This window comes from Patagioenas fasciata, chromosome 1 (assembly GCF_037038585.1).
Source record: "Patagioenas fasciata isolate bPatFas1 chromosome 1, bPatFas1.hap1, whole genome shotgun sequence".
Lineage (NCBI taxonomy): Eukaryota > Metazoa > Chordata > Aves > Columbiformes > Columbidae > Patagioenas > Patagioenas fasciata.
In genome coordinates, this window is record NC_092520.1 from 10224798 (window position 1) to 10251586 (window position 26789).

Here is a 26789-nt window from a genome sequence, read left to right on the forward strand (position 1 = left end):
TCAGTTACGAAGCACAATCAGAAGTGGTCTGAAGAGCCATTGTGCAGATGGTTCCCTCCAGCATTTGGGCAAATGAAAACAAGAAGCTGCTTGTCCTCCTGCAGGTTATGCAAATACTTGGGTTTTTTTCTGTGTTTCTGACAATAAATTAGAGTATCCATAAGGCTGGACTGGTCTAGGGTGTTAGAACTGCCTGTCTACCCACATGGCACTGGCGTAACGAAGAATGTGAACTATAACTCCAGTGAAGCAAAAATAAAACAACTTGTGCTGATAATTTCATAGCTCTCAAAAGTTTTGAAATTTATCAATATTCCTATGATGGATGCTAAAATATTATTATCTTATCACCATATTTTGGGACACTTGAGGTTTTTTGAGCTCATATTCTTAAAATCTCTGCTATGCTGTGGACCATCCAGCCTTATATATATTTGGAAGAATGAGATTCTAATTAGTTTTAGTTGGATAATACATTTGATATATTTAATGAGAAAGGTAATTAGAGACAGTGATGGTCAGAGGACACTTAGGATTAAGGAACTGAAGTCTGAAGTCTCTGTGGTCTAAGGACCCAAGACTCATGCTTGTCTGTATTTGTCAAACAACTGTATTTATATCCATCTATGTTTTTGTAAGTGGTTTAACCACTTGAAAATGAAAGATGAAGAAGAGATGTGGGGAGGTGAAGAGGCAAAACTTCCTTAACCAGCACCTTCAGGGAAAAAAAAAAAAAGAAATCAGAAGTCCTTTTCTAGTAGGAACTTTCAAAGTAGACTCAGCAGACACAGATAAAGATTTCTTACCCTTTGATCTTTTATAGCCCAGACTTCCTTCTAAAGGTCTGCCAAAAAGATTGCAAAGGAAATTGAAGTAATTGGTGTAAGTCAGGATTGCACAACTCAGAAAGACTTCTAAAATATAGCCACTACATTGTCTAATTTGACTGCATTAGTCACAGAAAATTTAGACTCATAAAGCTGTTTTTGAAATAAGATGCCAAACTGAGAAGGAAGAATTAGGCGACAACAATTAAAACATACACACAAACAAACATTAAAAGACAAATAAACATAGTTCCTCAAAATAAAAATATAACTTTAATTAATAGAACCCCCCCAGCTTAATTATCTGAAATTCATAAAGAAAAAAAGAATACCAGATTTCCATACTCAGTGTAATTAAAAGTTCCAAAGGTTCTAATTGCCTTTAAATTAGAAAATGAAGGGAATGTTAATATGATGAACTGTTATAAAAATGAGGGGGAATAAAAGACATGAAAATAAATGAATAGATGTCATTTTCTTAATCTAGGGTAAGGGTTCCCAAACCACTTAGGTAAGAGCCAAATACGTGGACACAACCCAAACCAATAAATTCTACTGAAGTACACTATCTCAGTGGGATCTATTCTGGGTGGTATGAAATTTGGCTTATAACAATTGGAGGTTATTGATTCAGAACATTGTGTGTACAACATCTGCATGTTACTCAGAAAGCTGTACTTCATTTTGCTATAGCAACAATATTCATTGCCAAAAAAACCCCAAAACCAACAAACATGACAAGTTAAGTTGCTAAGGAACTTCTGACAGCAAAATAAAACATACGGCTTTGATCATAGCTAGTGTGATAGGGAAAAGACAGAGGGTATCTGGAATGCAGGGAAGATTTTATTTTGATTCTTTTCTGTTAATGGTTTTCTTATTATTTTCCAGCAGATTGCTGTCAGCTGTCTTGAGAGTCTTTCATGGACTGTGTTTGGCAGTAAAGACTTGGATCATTCTCTGAATAAAATTAACATTTTAAGTTATAGTTTTTATTCAACCAACCAAACTAATAGAACCAATAATATCTCCTGCTCCCAGGTCTCTGCTTTGGCTCAAAGCACAGCACTGCCAGTGGCTTACAGGAAGACAGCAGAGGATTCTCTTTTCATTTTAATTTAAGGTTTGCTGATCTTCAAAGTATTTCTGCAGGGAAGGAGGTCTTGGCTGTAATAACACATATATGAAAGTGAATTTAATAATAGAGCAAGAGTGCATAGCAGTGCCAGACTTAAAAAAGTATAACTCGGGAACTGTCCAACCTGGAATATAAACAGCATATGTAACATCGATGAAAATAGGAAGGAAGTAATGACCAAAGACTGCAACAACAGAAAACAATAGGGACTCCTCTCTCTCTCTCTCTCTTCCCTGCCTCTTTGGCTGTGGAAGGTGCATGCACACCCCCATCCTCTTCCCCAACACTTCCCGCCTCTCCTGCTATGGGGCAAGTTAACAGCTCCTTTTGTTTAACCCTCTGTCAGCTAACTAGGAGAGGGGAAGAAACGCCAGAGAGTCGGGAAGTTTCTGGGTGCCCACAGCCAGAGTGGGGGGTGCCAAGAAGTTTCTGGGCATCATAGCCCGAGTGGGGCAGCAGAGAAGTTTCTAGAATGCCCACAGTCAGATCTGACACGACTATAAAATGGGACTACCCGCCGAGGCTGCCTTTGTGTGTGTGTCCTCTCAGAGCAGCGGGTCAAGAATGCTGTCGTCAAGAGCTCTCCTGTTAGGCAGGATCACCGCCTGAGGTAATGTCCCAGGACTGGGACTGCCTCACCGCACTGTGTGGGTGAGTGATAACTTACTAGATAATTCCTCACCAGAGAATTGAGTGTATTAAATAATTCCTTGCTGCTTGCCTGAGTGTTTTTTCTTCACTATACAAGTGAGTGTATTTTTCCTGGGGTCAAGGATGGCTCTGGCAATTGTTTTTAGTGAGTCATGTGTGTGCACACTGTGGATCCCCGTTGTTATTATTTGCTGCACCCCAATAATTCCCTCAACTGATTCTTGAACCTGTATTTATGTTATTGGAGGGCTAACTGATTGTATAAACCCTGTTTCTAATTGGTTGCTTTCCTGGACTTTCCCAAACAGAATAAAAGTTTGTTTTGCACTTTGTTGTCCACCTAAAACTAACTTTGGGGTCCCTCCGTGACACCTGTAACTGCCAAATGACAACGGAAAAACATTCTGGGACAGCAGTGGTGCCAACTCCAAATCTAAAAGGCAACATTACAGAAGTGCTATTTATATTAGCAGATACATGGTGGAGAATCAGTGTTCAAGAAATAGAGGGTTTGGATAGGTAACTATAGTCACTGAACACCCTTCAAGTGACAGTCTCCTGTGTTTTACCTTCCTTTAACATCATATCTTTTACTAGCATTTATTTCTTTTGCAATAGCCATCTATTCTGCCATGAAACAACATGGTGCCATCATGCCATCTCTTTGATCCAGTGCCCTTTCCCAGCAAAACATGTCAGGTTTTGCATGATGCATTTTGTTTTCACTGTTAGTTGATGTTTTCTTGATTAAAGCCTGGACTGTTAAAATGGAGCTCTCAGTGATGCTGGACATTCCTTAGATTTGAGAACTCTCTGGACTTGAGAATTATAATGAAGCAGTTGGGTTTTTTGTTTCTTTTCAAAGATTCATTCTTGAAAGACAAAGATTCCTACTGACGTACAGGTGTGCTGTGTAAGATTCTGATTCATTAGAACCAACTGCAAAAGTACTATGAATTTGATTTAAATGTCTTTTATATAACAATTGTCATTCCATTAATCTGTTTTAAATTGAAGGGTAATTAGAATTGCCTACTTTATTATAACTTAATTCAGAGTATGTAAACTAAACTTCTTGTCCTAATATTTTATAAAGAATAAAGTGTTAAATTTATTCTATTCCATGGAACGTTTGCTGTAACTGGATAGAGCGATGGACAGTGAAAACAATTGGGTGAACCTGAATAATATTTTTTCTGTACATAGCAGTGTGTTTTCAGAACTTAAATGAAAAATTTATCAGAAGTACATTTACTTTTTCCTTTTATTCTAAAATAAAGGCGAAAGGTGTCTAGACTGAAGTACGTAGATCTCACTTCCACTGAAATAGATGTCAGGGAGTAAATCTCTGTCTCATTTTATCAAAAGACTTGAAATTCTGTGAACTTTGTGACAGACAATTTTTTTTTTCCTTTCAAAAGACAGACAGTCCTATTGGTTTGTGTTTTGCTGTAGGGTACAGTGAAGTATCAGTTCATGACTGTGGCCTCTAAGGCATGAAATAATTAATAGCTGCCTACAGTATTGAAGAGTGGGACTACAGCCTTCTGTGAGACAAATTCAGAAACGTCTTTAATTTCTGCATTTCTGTCTAGCTTATTTTTGCCCTGTTCTTATTCTTTTGTAACTAGAAATAGATCCAGAATGGAATTTTATGAAGAATCATGAGAAGAAAGAAGATGGCTGGTCCCTGGTCTTTCGTATGATAACTGTCTCACGTAAACTACAACTTCAGCCCTGTCAGTAGTGCCAAAAATCCAGCCAACATACTTTTGTATTCCATCCAGGCACCCTTTCCACTGGGGGTTTAATGTTCTCTCCCCATCTCAGTGTAGTCTGTACATCTGCGAGGATGTACACCAGACTAGATGAAGGAGGCGTAATGAAATCCTCTTAATATTTTTTTTCAAATCTAGCTCAGGTTTATGATATTTTCTTGAGAAACATAATTCCAGTCTCCCTTGGACTGTGGAGAGCCCAGAAGGCAAGCTTCCTCTCTCCTTACCAAGTGCTGTAAACATTAAGGCATTATATGAAAGGTAAGTATTGTTTCTGACTATCTGCCTCAGCAGAAGTCATAATGGTGAATGTTTTTTGGAGGATCAGTCAGTCCTGTAACTGTTGGGTGTTCTATATCATGTTGCCTAGTTAAACCTGTGAGAGGACTGAGACACATGAACATCCAGCTTGCAAATCCCTGTTTGGGCATGGGATGTCATAATTGTGTTCAGATTTGTGGAAGTGGAATGATGTGCCCTCAAGAAGCCTCATGGCACAGATGTGGGCCTCTCTGACTCTCGAGTCAGTGGTCAGATAGAGCACGGAGGACAACAAGGTGAGTAGCAAGTACCTAACTCTGCTTGCAATCCCCTGAGATCTGAAGGACTTCAGGCAGCTTGAAGTCACAGGAACCATTGTGCAATAGGACAGGACCAGAGTAGAGGTGATTAAGAGAATATTACTTGCTCGCTATATATAGATAAGGACAATTATAACTTAAGACTCTGATTCACTCCTATGCTGGGCTTCTCCATGCTACTCTGCGGATATTTAGGGACTTTCCATGCACAGCTTAATGAACTGACTTAATCAAATCTGCTAGGATTCCTCCTGTGAAAAGCAGTCTGTAATCAATATGAAATCATCATACTGGCTCTGTTCTGTTCTCCATTTTGGCCAAATGAAAGAAAACAGTGAGTAATACAAAAAGAAAGAATAGCGTCAGCTTCTGCAAAAAAACAAATACATTATTAAGTTAGCAGTGATGCCTGGGGAACATAAATAGAGTTAAAATTGCTGCTCACATTGGAGTTGTGCATTCAGGAAATTCAAACAGCAAGTATGATCTGAAGTTCTTGTAGTGAGTTCAGCTTCATTTCACTCGATATTTCTGAAAACCGCAGTATGAAGCGTAGTCATCATGGCTAGGGTTTAACTCAGCTAATTCTCCTCATTTAACATGAGGAAACTTGGGTTTACATCTCTGTGCAACACAGCAGAAAGCTTGTTAATTTTACTGTTGAAGATTTCACCTCAGATGTGAAGAAGCCTGTGACATTCAACAGACCTGTGAAATACAGTAACAGGTAAACACCTGTTACAAGAGAAGTAAAATAACTTCCATAAAATCTGTGTATTGTACGCAGATTTCTTTAATCTCCTGTGTATAGTGACATGATGTAGTAACTTAAAATCCCACCCTGATTCAGTTATTGGACCTGCAGTCACAGCCTGGAAACAAGGTGCCAGGGCTGTAAAATAAACAGTGATTTTAAGGAATATTGCATTTACTATAAGCACTGACTATAATGCCTGGCCAGACACTCAAAAATGAGTGGTGACAGCATGTGTTGCTGGAAGCCCTAGAGTAAGGATGGTTTTGAAGTTGATTGTTACAAAAAGAGCATCAGGATGAGAAAAGAACAATGGTGGTTCCAAACAACATCACACACTCCCAGAACAGCCCATTCCGAAATAAGACTACTTAAACTCCCAGCAACAGGAGCTAAAAATGGAGAGCAGAAACTGCAAGACGTATACAAGACACCCTTCTCAAGGAGAACTCACTACATAAGGAATACATTGACATGTGACTTGTGGTTTGGACAAAATGCAGGTAAAGATAAAGAGGTTTCCTACTCAGGATCTTGGAAAAAGAAAATAAAAATGTCACAGCTCAAAGAAACTAATGGAATAGCATTTAATTGTATTGCTCAGCAGGTTGGTAAGCAGCACCTTCAGATGCATAGAGCAGTGGCAGTGATTGAGCTAAACCAGTAATTCTGTGAAATGGTAAAATATGCTGCTCACCAGAGAGCAGCCTTCAAATCCCCATCACAGGGCACAAGAATCCCAGCAATTGGCCAGAGCTGTGCTGTACTAAGTACTACACTACTGGTGAATAAAAATAAAGTCCTTGTCTCAGACTATCTATAACAGGAAGAGGTAAGATTTTTGAAAAGGTGAGAAAACACTTACAGAGACCTTTTGACATGCTGGCTTAGAATGGACAGCAATGCAATATTGCCACCACGTATGAAATCCCTTCCAAGGTAAGGTTGCTTCAGGTATGCAATTTAGTGATGCTTTTGAAGAGGCTGCTAAATGGTCTTCTGGAAAGAATAGTAGGCCGGTGTGAAGACGTAGATATTATGAAGATATATAAGGGCAACTAAGTTTGGAAAATGTCCTTTTTGTAGCTCGACTACATGCCAATAGCCATTCTGGTGCATTGCAGATTGTTAAGAGACCAAAGATCAGGCCCCACTATTTCTGCAAAATCACCTACTTGGGAGCTGTAATTTCGATTTCACTTAGACTCACCACATCAGTCAACTTGTCTGCTTTTTCTTAATTCAGGAATCAGACCTAATTCTTTTAAGGTACGGATCTGTTAAAGTGATACTGCATTAACTAGGAGGACAAATAAGCAATTAGTCCTTCAGGTAGTTGTAATAAATTGGATGGTACCCTATAGCTTAGCTTTCTACATTTGAACATTGAAAAATCAAAGGACAGCAACCAAAGAGACTAAATTTGTTTTTCTGTCAGTCTCTTGATGCAATGTATCAACTTCAACTCAACAAATTTTGAAACAAAACATTTTATTAACATACAAAATCTTGATAAGCTATTTACCAAATCATCTTATAAAGCTTATAAAGGATATCCCCATTTGAAGCATTTACATGGCAGTTCGACTGAATAAGTACCAAGTAACTTATGCTCCAAATTCTATTTGCGTTCAATTGAACTTGATTCCTCTTATAGTTTCCTGATATTTGATGAAATAGTTTAACACTATTTTAACCTATGAGAAATAATATTTTGAACCTGAGTTGTCAAATAGAAAATACTGCAAGCTATGCAAACGTAGTTATTATCAGCAAACATATTCTTTATCCCTCAGGATAAAACTGCATCAGCTGAAAGTTTTACTCAGTAAAGAAAAAAGCAAAACAAAAGAAAACAACAACTGAACACAAAACTAATTACATGAAAAGATTTATTTGTCCATAAAAGGTAGACACCATACTTGTAAAACAGCTAATTGAAATTACACTGCAATAAACTCTTGAGTCTATTATTATGTGCATTGAAGGCCATCTGGAGAGTTTGTTTGTTTAAATATAGGGCCGAACAATAGTTGTTCTGAATAAAAGATTTAGTAATTTTATTTAAATGCATCCTGGAAGATTATCAAAATACTTACAATCTACGCAAGAAAACCTGCATCAAGAAGACCTCTGGTCTCTCTGACAAGATCCCTGGGAGGCTAAGATAATAACTGATTTAGGGATTTTATAAGAAAATAATAATAATAATTTTAAAAGTTACTTCTACAAATAACTATAAACATGTTACTGTGCAGATTAGCCTAGTACCATAAAATGCAGATAGCTCTTGTCACTGCTACTGATGGACTGGAAACCCCTTTGCAACACCACCATGGTAGCTGGCTGCATCCAGCTTCCAAAGTCTAGTTCCCTACTTGAAAATCTGCAGTTTTAGCAAAATGCCTAATTAAATTACTAGGAATACAAAACCTAAATGATACATTTTTACTCCTAAAATGTTCTGAAGCCATTCTCTGACACTGCTGACAAACAACACCGTGAAACTTGCCAAACACTAAATGTTTTCTTTCTCTGTCTCCCCTCAGCAAGATGGTCTCATCCATATTGCCCACAGAGAACAATTTATGTGTGTTATTTCACCAACTATGCTCCTGTGCAGGAAAGTGTTGCTGAGTTCAGTCCACAATAATACCTGGGAGTGTGCTAATCATGTAACAGTTGGGACAATGATGGATTTGTGTTAAGCTCCGTGTCCTTAAGCACTTTCTTAACTGGTGCAAAAACACATGAAAGCACCTTCTGGGTTATCATATTCAGCTGTCTTTCTCATGGGCAACAGCTTCCTGTAGCTGAACACAAGCTCCATCCTTAAATTACTTGTGTTTTCCTGATTATTCTTCTCTGGATGACTGCTCCAGAACCTTAGAGTTTTTATCATTAGGAAAAATTCTAATTTGTAGCTCTTCTTTACTCATACCTAACTGACAATAATTTATTCTATGTTTTTATTTTTTATAATAAATTTTTCTTTCCTTATGATTTTTATTTAGAATCATAGGATAGTTTGTGTTCAAAGGGACCTTCAAAGCTCATCCAGTCCAACCCCTGCAATGAGCAGGGACATCTTCACCAGATCAGGTTGCTCAGAGCCCCATCCAGCCTGGCCTGGGATGTCTCCAGGGATGGGGCATCCACCACCCCTCTGGGCAACCTGGGACAGGCTCTCACCACCCTCAGTGTAAAAAAATTTCTTCCTCATGTCTGACCTGAATCTCCCTTCTTCTACTTTAAAACCCTTACCCCTTGTCCTGTCATAACAGACCTTTCTAAAAAGCCTGTTCCCATGTTTCTTACAGGCCCCTTTTGAGTATTGAAAGACCACAACAAGGTCTCCCCAGAGACTTCTCTTCTTCAGGCTGAACAATCCTACTCTCTCAGCCTGTCCTCACAACAGAGCTGTTCCAGCCCTCTGACCATTTTTGTGGCTCCTCTGGACCCTCTCCAACAGGTCCGTGTCTTTCCTAGACTTTTCTTCTTTCCTATCATTTCCACTCAATGCTTGGTCTCACTCTTTCAGAGGAAAAAATTTGACCCTCTCCCAGTCTGTCAGCTCAACAAAATGATTTCATCTGTCCTCCCTATAATACAGGATCTTCGTTTTTTACTTAATAAGCTTTTCCAATTTAAATCATCTTTGTGGAACCAAGTAGCAGAGTATGAGCTACTCCTACCCAGAACTTTGTACATCAGTATTTTCCTGGTCATAGCAAAAACATGTATTTGAGGTGACCTGCCTCTTCACTGAAGCTCATTCAAATCCAATCAAAGTCAATAGAAAGAATGCAATTGGCTTCAGGAGTAGCTATTGTCTAGTCTTCTGTGAATTTGTGGTCTTTTCAGAATGGTTGCTTTAAAACTGGTAATAATCTAAAATTCATTATTTTACAATTCATTTTATCACTGAATAAATTGTTTTAAAATTCTATTGTGGGAAAGTGAATTCCTGTGTAATGACTCATGTTGTTTATGACAAATTATGTGGAAGATCCTTTTGTGAATATAAACATTATATCCTCCTCAGTGCTAGCAAGCATGGGCAGTACCTAGATGTCGCAGAGCTATGTTGAGGATCTCCCTTCATAGAACACCTTGTTTTGCTCAACACCATTCATCTTGTCTGCATGGCACTATGACATTTGTTTGGATAGATTTAAAGGGTATGAGATGTATTTGCAGCCAAGAATGCTGTCACAAACTTTTCTGGAAGGAAGACAAGGAGGCTTGTTCACACACTCCTTTTCACCATATGTTCCCATCAGTTTGATTCATTCCCTGTGTCAACAAGCCTTCATGGATTTGGAACTGACACTGCTTTTATTATGTTGTATAATGTCACTTCTTGTAATTGGGTTTCTTCTGGATTGGATGAAAGGATTCAGCAGTTCCATTTTGAATGGATTCCAAGTGAGAATTGCTCTCTGATACTTTCTTGCTACCCTCAGATCAGAGCTAGCTGAGTTGCACATCCAGGTTTCATATATCACTTTCTTCCCCTATTAAGCCAGACAGTTCATTGTAAATTAAACATGATATATATTCTTAAAATAACAAGTTTATGCATGCTGCTCTATGCCAGTTATTGGAAATAGCACATATACTGAAACACTTACTTTGAATTCTCTTTGCACAGTAATTCATATATCAAAAAAAAAAAAAAGAAAAAAAGAGTTATTTATTAGGTAAATTGATTGACATCCCACAAAAGGAGATTTTTTTCAATAACCTCTTATTATTATCTCAATGCCTTGATAAATTATATCTATCTGGAGAAATAACTTAGAACTAAACTAAAATCAAAAGCTCTATTTTCTCAACTGCCTCTCAGTGGTAGCTGTGTTTCAGAAACAGTAAATCTCCCCTTCTGATCAGCAGATAAGCCATGATATTTTTCTGCCTTCTAAACATCTGAATCTACGCAAGCTCAAACCTGCTTTGCTGACTAAGGGGAAAATTCTGGGCATTTGGAATATTTTTTCATTCTCATAGGACAGGTTTTCAGCTCTTCACCTGCCTGATTTTCTTCTACCATAGAAGCTCAGGATGATTTTTTTTGCATCAAAACAGCTATAGGAGGTTCAAACAGATGTGAAGGTTTTGATAAACACATTCTAATGTGATAGGGTCTCACCAACAACCTTGAGAAATTACTAGTATTTCTAGCTACTCATAACTCTGCACACAGAGGGTCACTCTATTTGACCAGACCAGTTTCACCATAAAGTAAAATATCTTATCTTAAGCTGTTCTGACTAATGCAAGGGACTAATTTCTCTGCCCTGCTCTAACTTCTTTCCTTCTGCTTTCTTCTCTTGAGCCACCAGCTGTTCCTGTCCCAGTCTCTCTTGGTAGCAGAGTGGGGTCATAGGAAGTGATTTCTGTGTCTGGGACTGTTCGTTCTGTTGCAGCAGGTCCTCCACCTGGTTATCATGGCCAGGAAACACATATGTTCTCACTGGGGAATTTGTACCCATTGTCTTTACTTTCCACTTTTTCTTCAGGTCTCAAGCCCCACCACCCTTTTTTTTTTTTAAGTTTAACTTATATTACTGGACAAGGTCCTGAGCAACTTGATCGAAGTTGACCTTGTGTTTGGAAGGTTTCGATCAACTGATCTCACAGAGGTCCATTCCAACCTGTATTATTCTCTGATTCCATGTGTACAACCATCCAATACAGCTATACTACGAATGATTTGCATGTATTTCATGCCTTTGAAATCTTGCACGCCTGTCTCTCTAATGATATTTTTTTGGTGTATAACACCAAAACACTCTGTCTATAAAATGGGGTGTTATGATCTATACAGACTTGTCCTCTTTTTAAAAATATTTTTTGTGAAGAAATCCCAGATACTTCCTAGTGAAACTGGAGTACCAGTGGGTCTTTTACATGTCTAAGTCATAAAATTAGACAACTTGAAAAAAATAATTTCTTTATCTGAAATAGAAATATTCTGCCTATTGGTTCTTCGCAGTTAATGCCAGAAGACATTCATGAAGTCCTGTACAAAAGGATATGTTGTTGGAAGTTTTCTCAGAAAATCAGTGATCTTTCTGGCATTGATTAGTATACAAATTTCAGATGAGATACTTGCATATCATAATTGTAATTGATAGTGAGACTGAAACAGATATGACTGTAGCTGTAGTGCTTGAAAATTTACCATTTAGTAAAAGAAGATATAGGAAAATGATAAAAAATTATGCAATGATTTCTGTTTTTTTTTTTTGTTAAAATGAGTAATATCAAATCAGGATAATTCTTGATCTTTTTGCTTTATAGACTAAATCTCATCTTTCTGGTGTTATTTATATGTGACAAGTATTTTTGTTGTTTCAATGTACTTTCTAGGGATACCTTTCTTAAGAAGTTTTTGGTTGGTTGGTTTTCTGTTTTGTGGTTTTGTTTGTTAGTTTGTTTTTATTGTTTATAGAAAAAATGCATGCCTCAGTCTTAAACATTGGGAATAAAGCCTAGTAGTTTATTTTTGGCAGATTTATACTTTCTAATCTAATTTCTGTGTTTTAAAAGGGCAAACACACTGAAACTGCAGGTACTCAAACACCTGTGAGTTACCAACCTTGAAGTGTTGCTTCAGTTAGCACATCATACTAGAGGCTTCCAATGACTCCAGATGAGTTACAGAAGTATGGATTTTAAATTTTGTCATTGCAAAATATAGATTGTTGGTTTAAAGTATATTAGCTACAATTGAACACTTCAGGCTTTCTCCATTAATACTGATGGTCTGTAGTGATAATAATAGAAATAACTGTGACAGTCATATTAGCAAGAAATGTTTTAGTAAAACAAGTTTAGGAGACCTGTGACTTCATAAACTAAGAGGAGTGAAGAATTTGATTAGAAAGTACCAGTCAACACATATGAGAAACTGTACCAGAGTTCTGTGAGAAGATTTATATTATATAGAAAAGCAGATGCTTCATTGTCCTGGTTTTGTTAAAAACAAGTTTCTTTTTTAATGAATTTGCCTGTCAGCTAAAGCTTTCATATTAGTTGCATTTTCCTGGGGTACCAGATACATGTTTTGGGAAACATAGCAATGAAATGCAAGGTTATTGATAAGGACAGATTCACATATCGTGAGAGAGGCAATGAGAAACAGGTGACCAAGAAACTGACCAACGGAGTATAACATCCCATTCACGTGAATACTTCATATAAAAGTGGGAGATCACAAGGATCTTGTCCCTTTTTCCCTTTTTCCTTATGGCCAACATTAGGAGAGGACCTTGCGTTTCGTCCCTGTGAACAGAGGCCTAGTGACAGACTGAATCCAGCTCCGGTTGGCTGCAGAGTCCAGTCCAGGACTTCGGGTGCCAGCTCTGCAGTTGCTGGGACTTTCAAGATTGGTTTTGTATATTTAGTATTATTTTCTCTATTCTTATTAGTAACATTAGTAAAACATTCTAAATTTTTCCAACTCTCTTCTCTCTGTCATTCTTTTCCTCCCAATCGCCTGTCCTGAGTGGGAAGGGGGGAGAGGGAGGGGCTGAAGGGGGAAGTGGGGGGGGAGAGGAGGTTTATTGTCACCCCACAATCAAACCCTTGACATTAATTTGTAATATTACTTGCAGTTTTGATACCAAATGTGGTTTGATCAGGTGCATGAGAACATATAGAATATAGAGAACAATAGTGGTGATATCCAACCCCAGTGGAAAGTATATACATTTAGGTTTCTCCATGTAAATGTCTATGTGTGAATTAGGCATTTAGATGCCTGTTGTAGTGAATCAACACTAAAGGGTCATCCAGTTCCTTAAGCATATGTATCTGGTGTCAGTTCAGGCACATGAAAAAATTACAAAAGAATGACTGTGGTTATGGGATTTCACTCAGTGTTTCATACATTGCAAGATACGTCTTGTCGCAAGAGAACACAGTCAAGAACATCAGTTCAACAACATAAGGTGTGAGGTCCCGTACCTGGAAAAGAACAGCACCATGCACTAATATATGCTGGAAAGCTGCTTGGAAGAAAGGCACTTGGAGGTCCCGTTGGACACCAGGTTGAGCATGAACCAGCAATGGGTCTTTGTGGTAAAGAAAATGAATAGTACCTTTGTCTGCATTAGACAAAGTATTACCAGTAGGTCCAGGGAGGTGATTCTCTCTAATCAAACACTGATGAGGCCTCACGTGGAGTATTGTGTCCAGTTCTGGGCTTCCCAGCACAAGACATAGGCATACTGGAGAAAGTCCAACAGAGGGTCACGAAGGTGAATAAGGGACTGGTGCATTTCTACTATGAGGAAAGGCTGAGGCAGCTGGGACTGTTCAGCTCAGAAAAGAGAAGGCTCAAGAAGGATCTTATCAATGTATATGAATACCTGAAGCAAGGGTGCAAAGACGATGGACACAGGTTCTTTTGAGTGATGCCCAGTGCCAGGACCAGAGGCAATGGGCACAAACTGAAACACAGGAGGTATTGTCTGAACATCAGAAAATGCTTTTTTACTGTTATGGTGACTGAGCACTGGCACAAGTTGCCTAGAGAGGTTGTGGAGTCTCCATCCTTGGAGACATTCAAAAGCTGTGTGGACATGATCCTGGGCAACTGGCTCTAGGTGGCCCTGCTTGAGCAAGATGTTGGACCAGCTGACCTCCAGAGGTCCCTTTCCCACTTCAAACATTCTTTGATGCTGTGATTTGGTGATTAATGTAGTAAAATACATTAAAAGCTACATGATTCTTTTTGTATGACTCAGGTGTAAAGGCGGAGCCTGAGGTAAAAACACAGAGTTCAGGAGCCTTCAGAGCACAGCAGATGGTAGCATTTGCTCACAAGCCAAGACACTCTCAATTCAAGATCTTTCTTTGCCCTGAATGCAGTAGTAGGAGATGGGGGAAGAAGCAGATCAGAGAATTCAGGATACTGAGGTGTTGCTGAAGCTGTTTTAAATGTGCTGAAGGTTGTATTATGAGGTGTGTCCTGAGTTAAGAAAATTCATTCTAGAGGTAAGAAAAGCTTATTAAAATCAGGGATAAGTTGGACAGAAATAGGCACAAGAGTGTTGGCCAGACAGTGATATATAAAAATCCAATCCATCCACTTATTTGTTAGTGAAGAATGTGTCAACCCGACACTGAAGCTGTGAATGCTGATGAAAACAGTCTCAGCCAAGGATTGAGCTGTAAGTCAACTGTGTCCTTCAGCAGTTTCCCTCAAGCCTCTAGAATCACTTCTGTCTTCTTGGCTTTGGACTTCTCTGGCTGACTGCTGTCCTCATCCTAACCTTGCCACAATACTGGGAAAGGCTCCCAGATGAACTCTCTCTATCAGATGAGACAGTGATAAAGTGCTGGAAGACATGAATCAGCTAAAAGCACTTCAACCTCCTTTCATCCTTCTCCCTAAGTCTCAAATCAGCCTTACAAACATTGAGCAACATAGGCAAAACAGATCAGTTTGACAAGAGATGTGATAGAACTCTTGGGGCTGCAGAACATCTTTCAGCATTACTGGATAAGCTTTTAGGCAAGACCAAAATAAGCCCTGAGATAGCCCTGTTCATTCCCATTAGGGACTGTAAGTGTGTCAGCATCTCTGTGTGTCTGTCTGTATATGTGTTTTCATCCAATACCCAGTACATGATACTAATCTGTACTGCACGTGTCCATCAAATACAGGAATATAGGCTCTCTTGTCTACTACAATTTTGTCTTAGCACCCAGAAACAAAGAATTCCAAGGACACAGAAGTGCACCCTGTTTATTCCCAGCACATAGACCTAGAACAGCAATAAAATTGCTCAACTTGAGTTGGAAGAGCATTATGGCTGTTGGCAAGCAGTGAGCACAGAAAATATCTTACTTCAACTCTAAAGTTCCCATATTCAGAGTCCCTATTCGCATATCAATAAGCAGAAAGCTGTTTCAACTTCTAAGAAAACTCAGGCTGTGCTTAAAAAAAAAGAGAGGAAGAGGAGCAAGTATCTAAAAACATAGGCACTAATACAGTGGGTCAGAACAAAATTACATGGAGATCAGTATGCTGCCTCTGATGTTTGCCAGAAGTGGCTATAAGTACACAGTTATCTTTCCATTGCTAATTTATGTTTGTTTTCTGCTACTGGCAATTTAGCAGCTCCCTGAACCAGAAGTTGTATTTCGACCTACTGTACTCAATAATCACCATTGAGATTACGTTTCCTGAATGTATCTAATTTTTTTTTTTTTTTCCCACCAGTTTAGGCTCAACTATCTTAACTCTCGGTGCTCTTATAGTGTTTCCATTGACCATGCAGGCAAAAAATGTGATTCTAAACTCTTTCACTACCTTGTGGCTCTAAGTATTAATACCCGACTTTTTCTTATAGTGGCCAACACGTTATATTGGTATATTATGCTTATTTTCTAAATAATATCAAAGAAGATTACTATTTTGATATCTACATTTTCTTTTTCACATTTTTATGAAAAACATGCCACAGTTGATGCAAGTACTGACCACAGAATCAAACTTTGGGTTTAGAGGAAGAAAGTCAAAACAAATGATACTTCATGTTCACCCCATACTTCTTTACAAAACACTGACATTACAGTTAAGTGTAGATTAATAAAAGTTGATTTTTAATATATCAAGTTCTTAAAAGTATGTTACAGTTTATGTGATTCTATGTGAGAAAATATCTGAAGCAGTCTCTACTTTCTATACACTGCCAAAGAACCAATAAATTATTTGAATGCATTAAATCAGGAGAACTTGACCTACATCCCAGTTTATTTTTTATTATAAAGTCGTGAAATACTCATTCCATTGCTTCTTTGTTGCATGGTGCAGGTTATAATAAATTCATCTGTGCTCCCCCAAGACTGATCTCAAAGAACATCAACTTTGTTCAGTATTGTAAGTATCAGAGACAAAGAAAATACAGAAAGTTGGTCCTGTGAAGACCTTTGCAGCAAAGAGAACAGCATGCTCAACATTAGCCTCTGCAGAAAGTAAATAATCAGAAATCTGTGGTGTTTGGGAACAACATTTTTGTTAACTTAATACAACTGGTACAAGGCAACAAAATGTCAAAGATGAACTGGGAGATTCGTATGAAGGTAGTTAAAGGCAGCAAGAAAATCATGGCATATAATTTTCTATAATTTAGCTAGAAAATGCAGTACACACTATAAATGGACCAAAATAACCTTCACTTTAGGCAGTCTTCTTTTCAAAAAAGCAATTACAAATTGTTAGCCTTTGAATTTTCCTTCTCCTTAACAGTATTTAAAAGAACATAATTTTTAGCTTCAGAGGTCTAAAATGTTTTACAGAAGCTTTGTTATAAGGTTGTTTCATGTGCCAAATGTCCGCTATCCAATTTTAGAAGAAAAAATTAAGCTCAGTGGTACATTTTTGATCTTTCATTTCCAACAGCGACATTCTTCATATCTTCTCTGTTCTTCTATATTGCATACACTAATATGATATATAATCATGTCTCAATTTTGCACTGCAATCTGTTATCACAGACCTTTATGCTGACACAGTCCTATCAACTTAAATGAAATTCTGCATGGATTGAAGGGACTTCTGTACTGAAGAAACAGATGCTAAGTTAGGAAGAGTAAGAATAACTTTCTCATACAACATGTGGAGGTTAGGGACAGTTTGTAATGCACAATTCTGCCTGGAATTTAATTCAATGGGTATTCAACAGGAACTTCTCTAACAGCCAGAGGTCGCTCTTGTTTCTCATACATTGACCAGACTGACATAAAACAATGACTCCTGAGATTAATGTGTAATTACATGAAATAACAAGTAGGAATTTCCAAATAATAGAGAGTAGAACACAGGAAACAAACCAAAAAAGAACAGTTTTTTTCTGGGACATGTAGGGAACATTATCAATTTCACCTTGCACAGGCGGGTTGGATCACCCTTAATGGTTGGGCCGTGACTTAACAGCTCTGGTGCAGATCTGTGAGACACATGCAATCTGAAATTCATCTTCACTGCACTTCTTAGTGTTAAGGGAGGTTTTTAACTCAGTTATACTGCTCTTAATTAAACCTATTATAGTGACTACAACCCTGACTAGGATATAGCCCTTTACTTTGTGGAGTTCTGCAGTCTTTTGTGCAAGAAAGTAACCATGATTTAGGATGGATGTTTATTCAGGTCCTTTCTGAAGAACATTCTCATGCTCATACTGCTTCTCCTTACAGCACAGCCCCTACACTCCTTCTCTGTACAGTCCAACACAGCCAGCCACTAACTTCAGGGTTACTTTTCCCTTTGAATAGTGCTGTCTACGAGATGGTTGATTTAGACAGTTTGTCTCCATCTTGGTGTGGTTGTCAGATTTGTTGATTGTGAGGTAGTAAGTGCAGAGGAGGCAACAAAGCTGGTGAGGGGTTTGGAGCACAGGTCTGATGAGGAACAGTTGAGGAAACTGAGGCTGTTTAGCCTCGAGAAAAGGAGGCTGATGGGAGACCTTATTGCTGTCTACAGCTACCTGAAAGGAGGTTGTAGCATGGAGGCTGTTGATCTCTTCTCCCAAGTAGTGAGTGATAGGACAAGAGGAAATGGCATCAAGTTGTGCCAGGGGAGGTTTAGATTGGATATTAGGAAAAAATTCTTCAAAGAAAGGGTGGTCAGGCATTGGAACAGGCTGCCCAGGGCAGTGGTGGAGTCACCATCCTTAAAGGTGTTTGAAAGGCATTTAGAAGAGGTTCTTAGGAACATGGTTTAGTGTTAGGTTAGGTTATGGTTGGACTTGATGATCCTGAGAGTCTCTTCCAACAGCAATGATTCTATGATTCTATTTCCAACCAAGCCAGGTCAGTTTATCTGTAGAAACATGCCTTTAGTCCTGACCTGGATTTTATACCCACCACACTGTCACAACCTACATGTTGCTCCAAAACTGAGTAGACAGAGCTGTGTGAAGCCCAGTCACTCAGTTATGGATGTAGACCTAACGTTCCACCTTCGCACTGTCTGGCTAGTTGGCCAAAGCTGCTGATTGTTCTAGTGACTTCAGATGGGCACTTACAGTCTGTATGAGTAATTAATTTATTTTTCCCACAGATCAAACTCTTAATCTCAGATTCACTTTCTATGTAACAACAGTGGAGCATAACCATAGTCATAGTAGAGAATAAGCATGTTAATTTATAAATTGGAACCTAACTGGAGGTTTAATATGCCTCCAGGTTAAATAATAAGTTAGGTGTGGCTGCCTTGTGTTTGCTAAATTGGAGACCTCTGGACCATGACTACAGATTCAGTTGTCTCTATCAAAAGCTATATATATATATTTCCAAAGAACTGAAATGAAAGATAATAAAAACCTAGCAAGAATTGATGTTGTTCTTTATTCTAAAAAAAAAAAAAAAAAGAAAAAAAAGTTGTCTTTATCACAGGCTACCTGTTTATTAAACAGTCATTTCTTATAGCAAAGGGAAGCAGGAGTTATTCAATGACAATCAAGTGGTACAAAATCAGAAGTGTGCTGTTTTATTTTACTGGACTGATGACCTCTTCTGATGTGAGAACTTCACAAAATCTCCTAAAAAAGTTCTCCATTGTTCTGTTATCACCAAATTGGACACAAAGAACAGGCTGAGAAATCAGTGGGCAAGAGGAAGACCAGTGCTTGACACAGCAAACTGTGTAACACTGAAATACAGTTCACTTTTATGATGACACACCTCATTACTTTTTCATTTCTTTTGAAAACAAACAAAGAAACAAACCCAGATAGGAGTTGTATTGTATATCTTGCCAACAACTGATACCTTGTTATCACAGACAGATCCTACTGGCTAAAGAGAGTAGCTGGTCAACAGGCATTTCCAAAAACAGAAATGGTCTGAGGAAAATGGAGATGTAATGCCTTTAGTGTGATGTAAATGTAGAAGTCTGTAAGTATGATTGGGTGCCCTTTTATAATGGAAACAAGAGAAAGAACAATACCAGAAAAGTGATAGAATTCTGGTATTGTTTTCCTAATCATAATTCTATTCCTACCTCTTTTTTGTGGAAATGTGTTAGAGACCTAAACAGGTAAAAGGTTGGATGCCTGACAGACATCTTCTGTTGAACTGTTGAGATTAAAGTTTAGCTGCCAGGAATATCATGCTTATTTTAGTACATGCTGTATCAACCAGGAAGAACGACAACAACAACAAAAAACAATCATTAAACAGACTTGTCAAATCTGTTGAATTCGACAGATTAAGCCAGCACACTAAGGCATATGGTTAAGGAAATGAAAAGTGCATTTGTATTTGGACAGGTACCTTTAAAAACTAATTATTTCTTTGTTACAGGTGTTGATCAACTGTAAAGGTAAATCACCAGCCAACCAGTGAAGATGTCTTAAAATTTATATTTAATTTTTACCTTCCAACAGTCTCCTATGAGGACAGGCTGAGAGAGTTGGGTGTATTCAGCCTGGAGAAGGTTCCAGGGAGACCTTATTGTGGCCTTTCTGTGTGTAAAAGGAGCCTTGTAAGAAAAATGCAGACAGACTTATTCACAGGCCTTGTTGTAACAGGACAAGAGGTAATGGTTTAAAACTAAAAGAGGGTAGATACAGGGTAGATGTGAGGAAGAAATTTTTCATAATGAGGGTGGTGAAACACTGCCCCAGGTTGCCCAGAGAGGTGGTGGATGCCCCATCCCTGGAGACATCCCAGGCCAGGCTGGATGGGGCTCTGAGCAACCTGATCTGGTGAAGATGTCCCTACTCATGGCAGGGGCTTGGACTAGATAAGCTTTGAAGGTCCCTTCCAACTCAAACTATTCTATAATTCTGATTAACCTGGATCAGAGATCTGCACTGCCTCTGCAGCTGCTGTGCATTATACTCTGAGGAAGACAACCTCCTCACAGGGTACAACACAGAGAACTGAGGCTGCTTGCTTGTCTGTGAAATACTGATACTCCCGATTCCTCCACTAAGGAGGGAAAGACTGCGGTAGTGCCGAGTTAAGGAGCGTGCATCTGGTATTGCCACCTGTGCTTGCATAAGTGCAGCCAATAGGATCTGAAGCAGGTTTTCATTCATGAAGAAGAGTACAAGTCCTGCCTATGCTTTGGTGGTGTGAGCAAAAGCTACTGGAAATGGCCTTTGTGTTTATGTTGAGGAGATGTTCAAGACTTTTGTTAGTGCCATGAACACTTTGATAACACCTCTTCCTTCTCTCTGAATCCCCACACATAACACACCTCTTTTCCCTCACAAAGGGTAGAAGTTGGATAGAGGCTCCTTAGTGCTAGGTCATCACAACACTGTAAATATTTACATTTCCAATATTAGGGGTCCTGCAGTTACTGCTTCACCAGCAGAATTTGTATTTGAAATAAAAGGAACATCTAGAAGCCACAAATGCTGCATAATTTTGCAGTAGGTGTTGTTAATCCTCATTTCTTTTATGACTGCACTGATTTGAGTGGATTATGAGGACAGCTCACTCAGAGCAAGCTTAGCCCAGCTGGATGTCTCATCGAAACAGAGCGGGCACAGGGAGACACAGCTTTCATGTTTTGAGCTACAATGTTCAAAGATATCATCAATTTTAAATCACGTTTCTGTCTCAGATTGTTTTACTGGCTGCTATTATGAAAACACCTCTATTTATCAGAATTATAAACCATTATTCCTCAGAAAAATTTTCTTTGCATTAGTTTGTGCATTTGACATCACTTTGTGTCTAGCCTGCACTATTTCTCCTGTAAAATCAGGCTGCTACTGTGCATTTCATTTGTTTTTACAGCTGAGATCCACAGATGTAGTTAAGTGTGATATCACTGTTCCTGTCAATTTGCCAATATTGTCCTGACATGCTGCTTCCAAAGCAAAGAGAAAGCAAAACAACATTTATAAAAGATATGAAAAAATGACTGTAAAATAACTATCTTTGGGCAACTGGTCATCGGTATACAGCTAAAACAGATTTCTAACTAAAATATAATTTTAAACTTATGTTTCTTTATTTTTTTTTTATTCTTGTCCTATGGCATTAGATATTTATATTATATGCACTCTAATAAATTGCCCACTTCCGTCTGTTATTTGAAGCGCTCTGACTTCATGTGTTTTTGCACCTATGCACTAACTTCCATAATGGCTATTTGATAAGCACTAATTTAAGAATGCTGATAGAAAAGAGGTAGCAGGGGATATGTAACCTTGTAAGAGTAAAGATAAGATAATCTTATGACCACTGTTTGTGTGTTGGTCAGTAAACAGCAATTATAGAACTGAAATATAGAGCTTTCCTGTATCACTGCATTGATTTCACTTTGAAAGAATCACAAGAAAAGTAAACAGATAAACAGTGGGTAGCCTGATGACCATACTGAACTGAAAGATGCAAACACACTTTGCAAGAAAAACTTGCTAGAGACAGTCTGACTGGTCTGAATTTTTAAGGTTTCAGAATCTCCTTTTTATCCCTGGAAGGCTGGCCACTGGTTATCTCTATCATTGTTCCCAGAGGGAGCAGAAAATATCAGTATGGGAAATGAGGCTACCTACTTAGATAATAATCTCGTTTGCTACACAAGGATAAGGTGCTTAGTAATTTTCCAGAAAAATTACATAGATGATTCATCAGAAGCAGGTATTCTTCAGAAGGTCTTTTCTGGTCAGAATTTCAACAGGAAAGATTGGTCAGCTTCCAGTGCTCAGGTCAGAGGAAAGAGAGCTCATTTTTTTGTCTTGAGACAACCAACGTTAAAGGCTCTTCAGGTATGGAACAACGTGGTTTAACTCCCTATTCTTTTTTCCTTTTTTTTTTTTTTTTTTTTAATAGCAAATATGAGTTCTCTGGCACCTGCATTGCAGAGTATCTGAAGGTCTTTATTTTTGGTATTGTTACACAAAAACTCTGTACATAATCATTGTCCCAAAAAGGGAAACTGAGACAGGCTGGTTTTAAAGTGCAACCAATGTTTAATACTTTGTTAACAGAAAAAACTCTTGCCAGAGAAATTGGTTATCCTCTGAACCTCTTCCATGGTAGCCAGTCAGTCTTATGATGCAGCACTTGCCTGGGTCTGTTGGTGCAGTAACAGCCACTTGGAGGAAAATGTACTTCTCTCTTTTACATCATAAAAGCAAACTGAAAGTTTTATACAATCTCAACAGCTTTCACAATACAATAAATATATTCCTAAATAGTGTCAAGCAGCACTTCTCAATTTAGTGCCTTGTCTAATACCTGCAAGATTTCTGTCCAGAAAAAGGGCTGTATTGGGAATACTTGACATAAACGTCTAGAGCCATTTCAAATGCTCTACAGCTCATCTGCACAGGAGTGGCAAATACCATACAGGTAAGGTGGGAAATTTGTGCCAGTGAGGAATGGCTGCAGGGAGTGGGGGAAGACAGGATAATAAGAGACATCTGAAATAGAAGTAGAACTTTTGCATCTAGGTCATCCCTCAGTGATTGAAAAGGCTGGAGGCTCATACTAAGAGTCTGGGGTGGATGAGGAGTAAAGCAGTGCCCTGAAACTCTTTAACTTTTCTTTCATATTTTCCTACATAAATATCCACAGGACAGGAGTCATTTGCATAATTAGAAGCATCTAGTTCTATTTGTAATGCCGACGGGTATCCCACCCATCTTCCAACTGCTGCTTCAGTAGGAATCAGTAAATCCTGTGTGACATATTCCAGCTCTGTGAAGATGTCATGGATATCTACAATAAACACATACACATTCACACACAAACCTAGGGTCTGAATGACTTACCAGTAGCTAAAGTCATAATCAGCCCATGAATTGCGGAACTCTAATTGACAGATGCGGTCAAAGGTATTATGTGGCAGCTTACATTACATAATGTGCATTTGCAGTCTAATTCTATCTTCTACTGGCCAAATATTTATTCCATAAATTTTTCTACTTAATTTGAAACCTGCTTTAGCAGACACAAGGGAGAGATAAACATTTTTTTCTCAACCTTTCTTATAATTTGTTTAATATTTGCTGCATTACCCAAACTATTGTTATTGCTGTTTGGAGATGTGATATTGTCCCATCAATGTCACTGAAATGGTGCTGATTAATAACTTTGGAGAATATTGTCTATAGTGTCTAACTTTGTGTCTGACTCCATTAGGCCCTGTTCATGCAAGTAGTCATCCCAAGGACATTGGTACAGACACATCAAAGAAAGGTAAGTCAGGATTAACATGGCAAGTAATGTCTACAAAATAGATGTCAATGACTGACTAATTACTCCCTTACTAATCATTGGACAGAAATAGAAAAAATATCCAATCATAACAACTCTAAAAAAGCCTGCTGGAAACAACTCCACTAAAATAGAATATGATACCCTACAACTGGTCCAAGGGAACTAGCAGAAAGCATCTCGTTTCTAAGGCAGAGAACATAAATCTACTTGTGACATCTACTTACAGAATTTTTAGGACCTTGAATAATTTTGGAAGCCCTGTAAATCACAGTAATAATTCTTTAAAAATATTAAAGTACCTGAATTTATCTTGAATTTTTCTACATGTATAATCACATATACCCTGTCTTCTAGAAGAAAAAAAAAGTCAGTGATTCTGCTAAAGCCTTTGGCAACACTCCTGAAGTTTTACTCTTATATTACTTAAGAAGAGGGGTAATCATGTAGGTCATATAGCCCCTGCAACAAAACCCATGACTCTGCCAGCTGTGTGTGCTGCTCTCTCCCTGTGCCTTGGTTGCTGGGAGAAGCTGTGTGAGATTGATGAAAGAAGAAAAGATGACAGAGGCTGGTGGCTTCCCCTCACTCCCTCATTCACAAATATTTTCTTGGCAAAACTGGTTAAGGTCATCAGCATGGGAATGAGGGCAAAGCAGAGAAAGGATATGGTGGTTCATTATTGGTGGTGCAGAGCTCTCTTGAATAACACTTTTGTGCTAATGCAAGGTGTAATATTGCTTCCAACTACCGTGACCCCTGCACCCTGGCAGCTCAGAAAAAGAGAGACAATTGTTTAAAATCTATATACAGATCACCCATATGTGTAGACATATGTAAAATTTGAATATTTTTCTTCAAATAAAATCCTACTTTAGAAAGAAAATTATTCTCTGTCTTGTGATTCCTGGAGTCAAACCCACCCCTTTCTGCCCCAAACTCACACTTTAAAAGCAAGAAGCCACTATTATATTTTTCTGTGACAAACAATCAACAATGAAATTTTTTTTTTATGTGTCAACCAGCCCATGACTTAACACTTCACTTTTAATTATCCACAAAGACATTCTAACAACTATGACTTCCTGTACAGTGGTGATTTTCAGGTGCTTTCTAAAGATCTACAGATTACAGTACTCAAAAAGTCTTCAAAACTAGGTTCTGCCCTGATTTCTGCTGGGATAGAGTTAATTTTTTTCTCAGTAGCTGTTATAGTGCTGTGTTCTGGATCTAGGATGAGAATAATATTGATAATTAATGTTTATTCATTTTCTCTTCTGAAGTATCACTCAGTTCCAGATGCTCTTTTCCCAGATAAAGCAAAAGCAAGGGACCTTGTACTGAACTCTAATTTTTCAAATAGAAGGTTCAGTTTTGATGTCATCATGTTCTTGTTCTAAGGCTAAAAAATTGCTCATTTTGAGAATTACTTATATAAACTCCAATCATCTTCTGTTCTTCCAGAGTTCCAAAAATTAATTCATTTATTTGGCTGTCATCTTGTAAAAGAAGTAAAGACAGAATAATGGTAAAAGTGACTATATATATATATTTTTTTTAAGAGAAAGCAAACCTGTTACTCTATTTCAGCAGTGCACAAGGTGCTTCTATTTTATTCTGCAAACACTCCTACAGATTTATATGTATAAAGTAAGACATTTATAATGGTTGGTGTATATAGCAAAGCATTATAGCTAAGGCTATATTGAAAAAATCTGCTGAATAACAATCTTTTTTCTCCATGTTAACTCAGCGCCTTCCATTTAGACATTTGTTTCCAACTCCATTCTTAAATGACACTTGCCCAAACTTCAGTTCTGTCACAGCAGCACAGAAACATCCTGAAACTGCAAGAACTTGATATGGTGCAGGAACTTGTAGTTTGCCTCATTAAACTTCATGAGATTCTCACGGGCCCACCTCTCAAGTGTGTCAAGGTCCCTCTGGATGGCATCCTTTCCATCTGCTGAATCAGCAGAGAAAACAAAACTTGGAAAGGAAACTTGTTCTGCTTTAAGGATCAAAGTATTTCTGTTCAGGTTCCTGCAGGTTCAAATCAATGTGCAGCATCAGTGACTTGAACCTGAGCAGTCCAGCAGGCAAAATCCATGGAAAACGCTGTCTTGCTCAAATCTGTTCGGGAGGCTGAGACAAGTCCCCACATGGGAACATTTGTAGTTTTAAGGGATATTTTGCAACTGGATTTTTCTTCCTTTCGTATCTCACAGACGGTACAATGCCATTCAATCATACATACCAAACTACCAGAGGGAGATGGCTTGCTGTATGACACTTCTGTTCAGCAGTCAGAGCTACTGCTGAGCTGTTATACATTTGGTCAGGCTCCTGGAAATAACCTCCATTTACTTTCCATCTGCTAATAAAGAGAGAAAACCAAGCAACCTGCTTCTTCATGTTCTTTCTGTAGGAGTAACGGCTTAGTAAATCCCTTTCAAGCAGATTACTTAGTCCTTTAAACTAGTGTCCTTAGTAGTTCCAATAAGGGATGTTTTAGGGATGGAAGTTAATGAATTTCAAAGGAGAGAAACCAGACTGGGCTCCAAACCCATTGTGGAGGGGTAATTCTGGGTTTGAGCATGATTGAGGGAGCATGAAGCAAAGTGGGAAGAGCTGCTTCTGGAGATGTTTATTTCCAGGTAGAAGTGATCACAGTAAAAAGAAGGAGGGAACATGAAAGTCAAGATGTAATTGAGTGTTGTCCATGTGAGATTTAGTCGACTGGATCCACGTCCAGCACCACCCTCCTGAGACCATGAGCTGGGAGGACAAATCATCACCTCTACTTTTCTCCTTATCTTAGGACAGACATGTATTAACCACACCCCTGTCTGAAATTTG

At 38.3% G+C, this 26789-nt stretch overlaps 1 protein-coding gene across 5 annotated transcripts in view; it reads right to left on the reverse strand.

Moving 5' to 3' along the window:
* The window catches only part of GRM5 (glutamate metabotropic receptor 5), a 264073-nt gene that overhangs the window by 82187 nt on the left and 155097 nt on the right, over positions 1-26789 (reverse strand). The window lies entirely within an intron of this gene.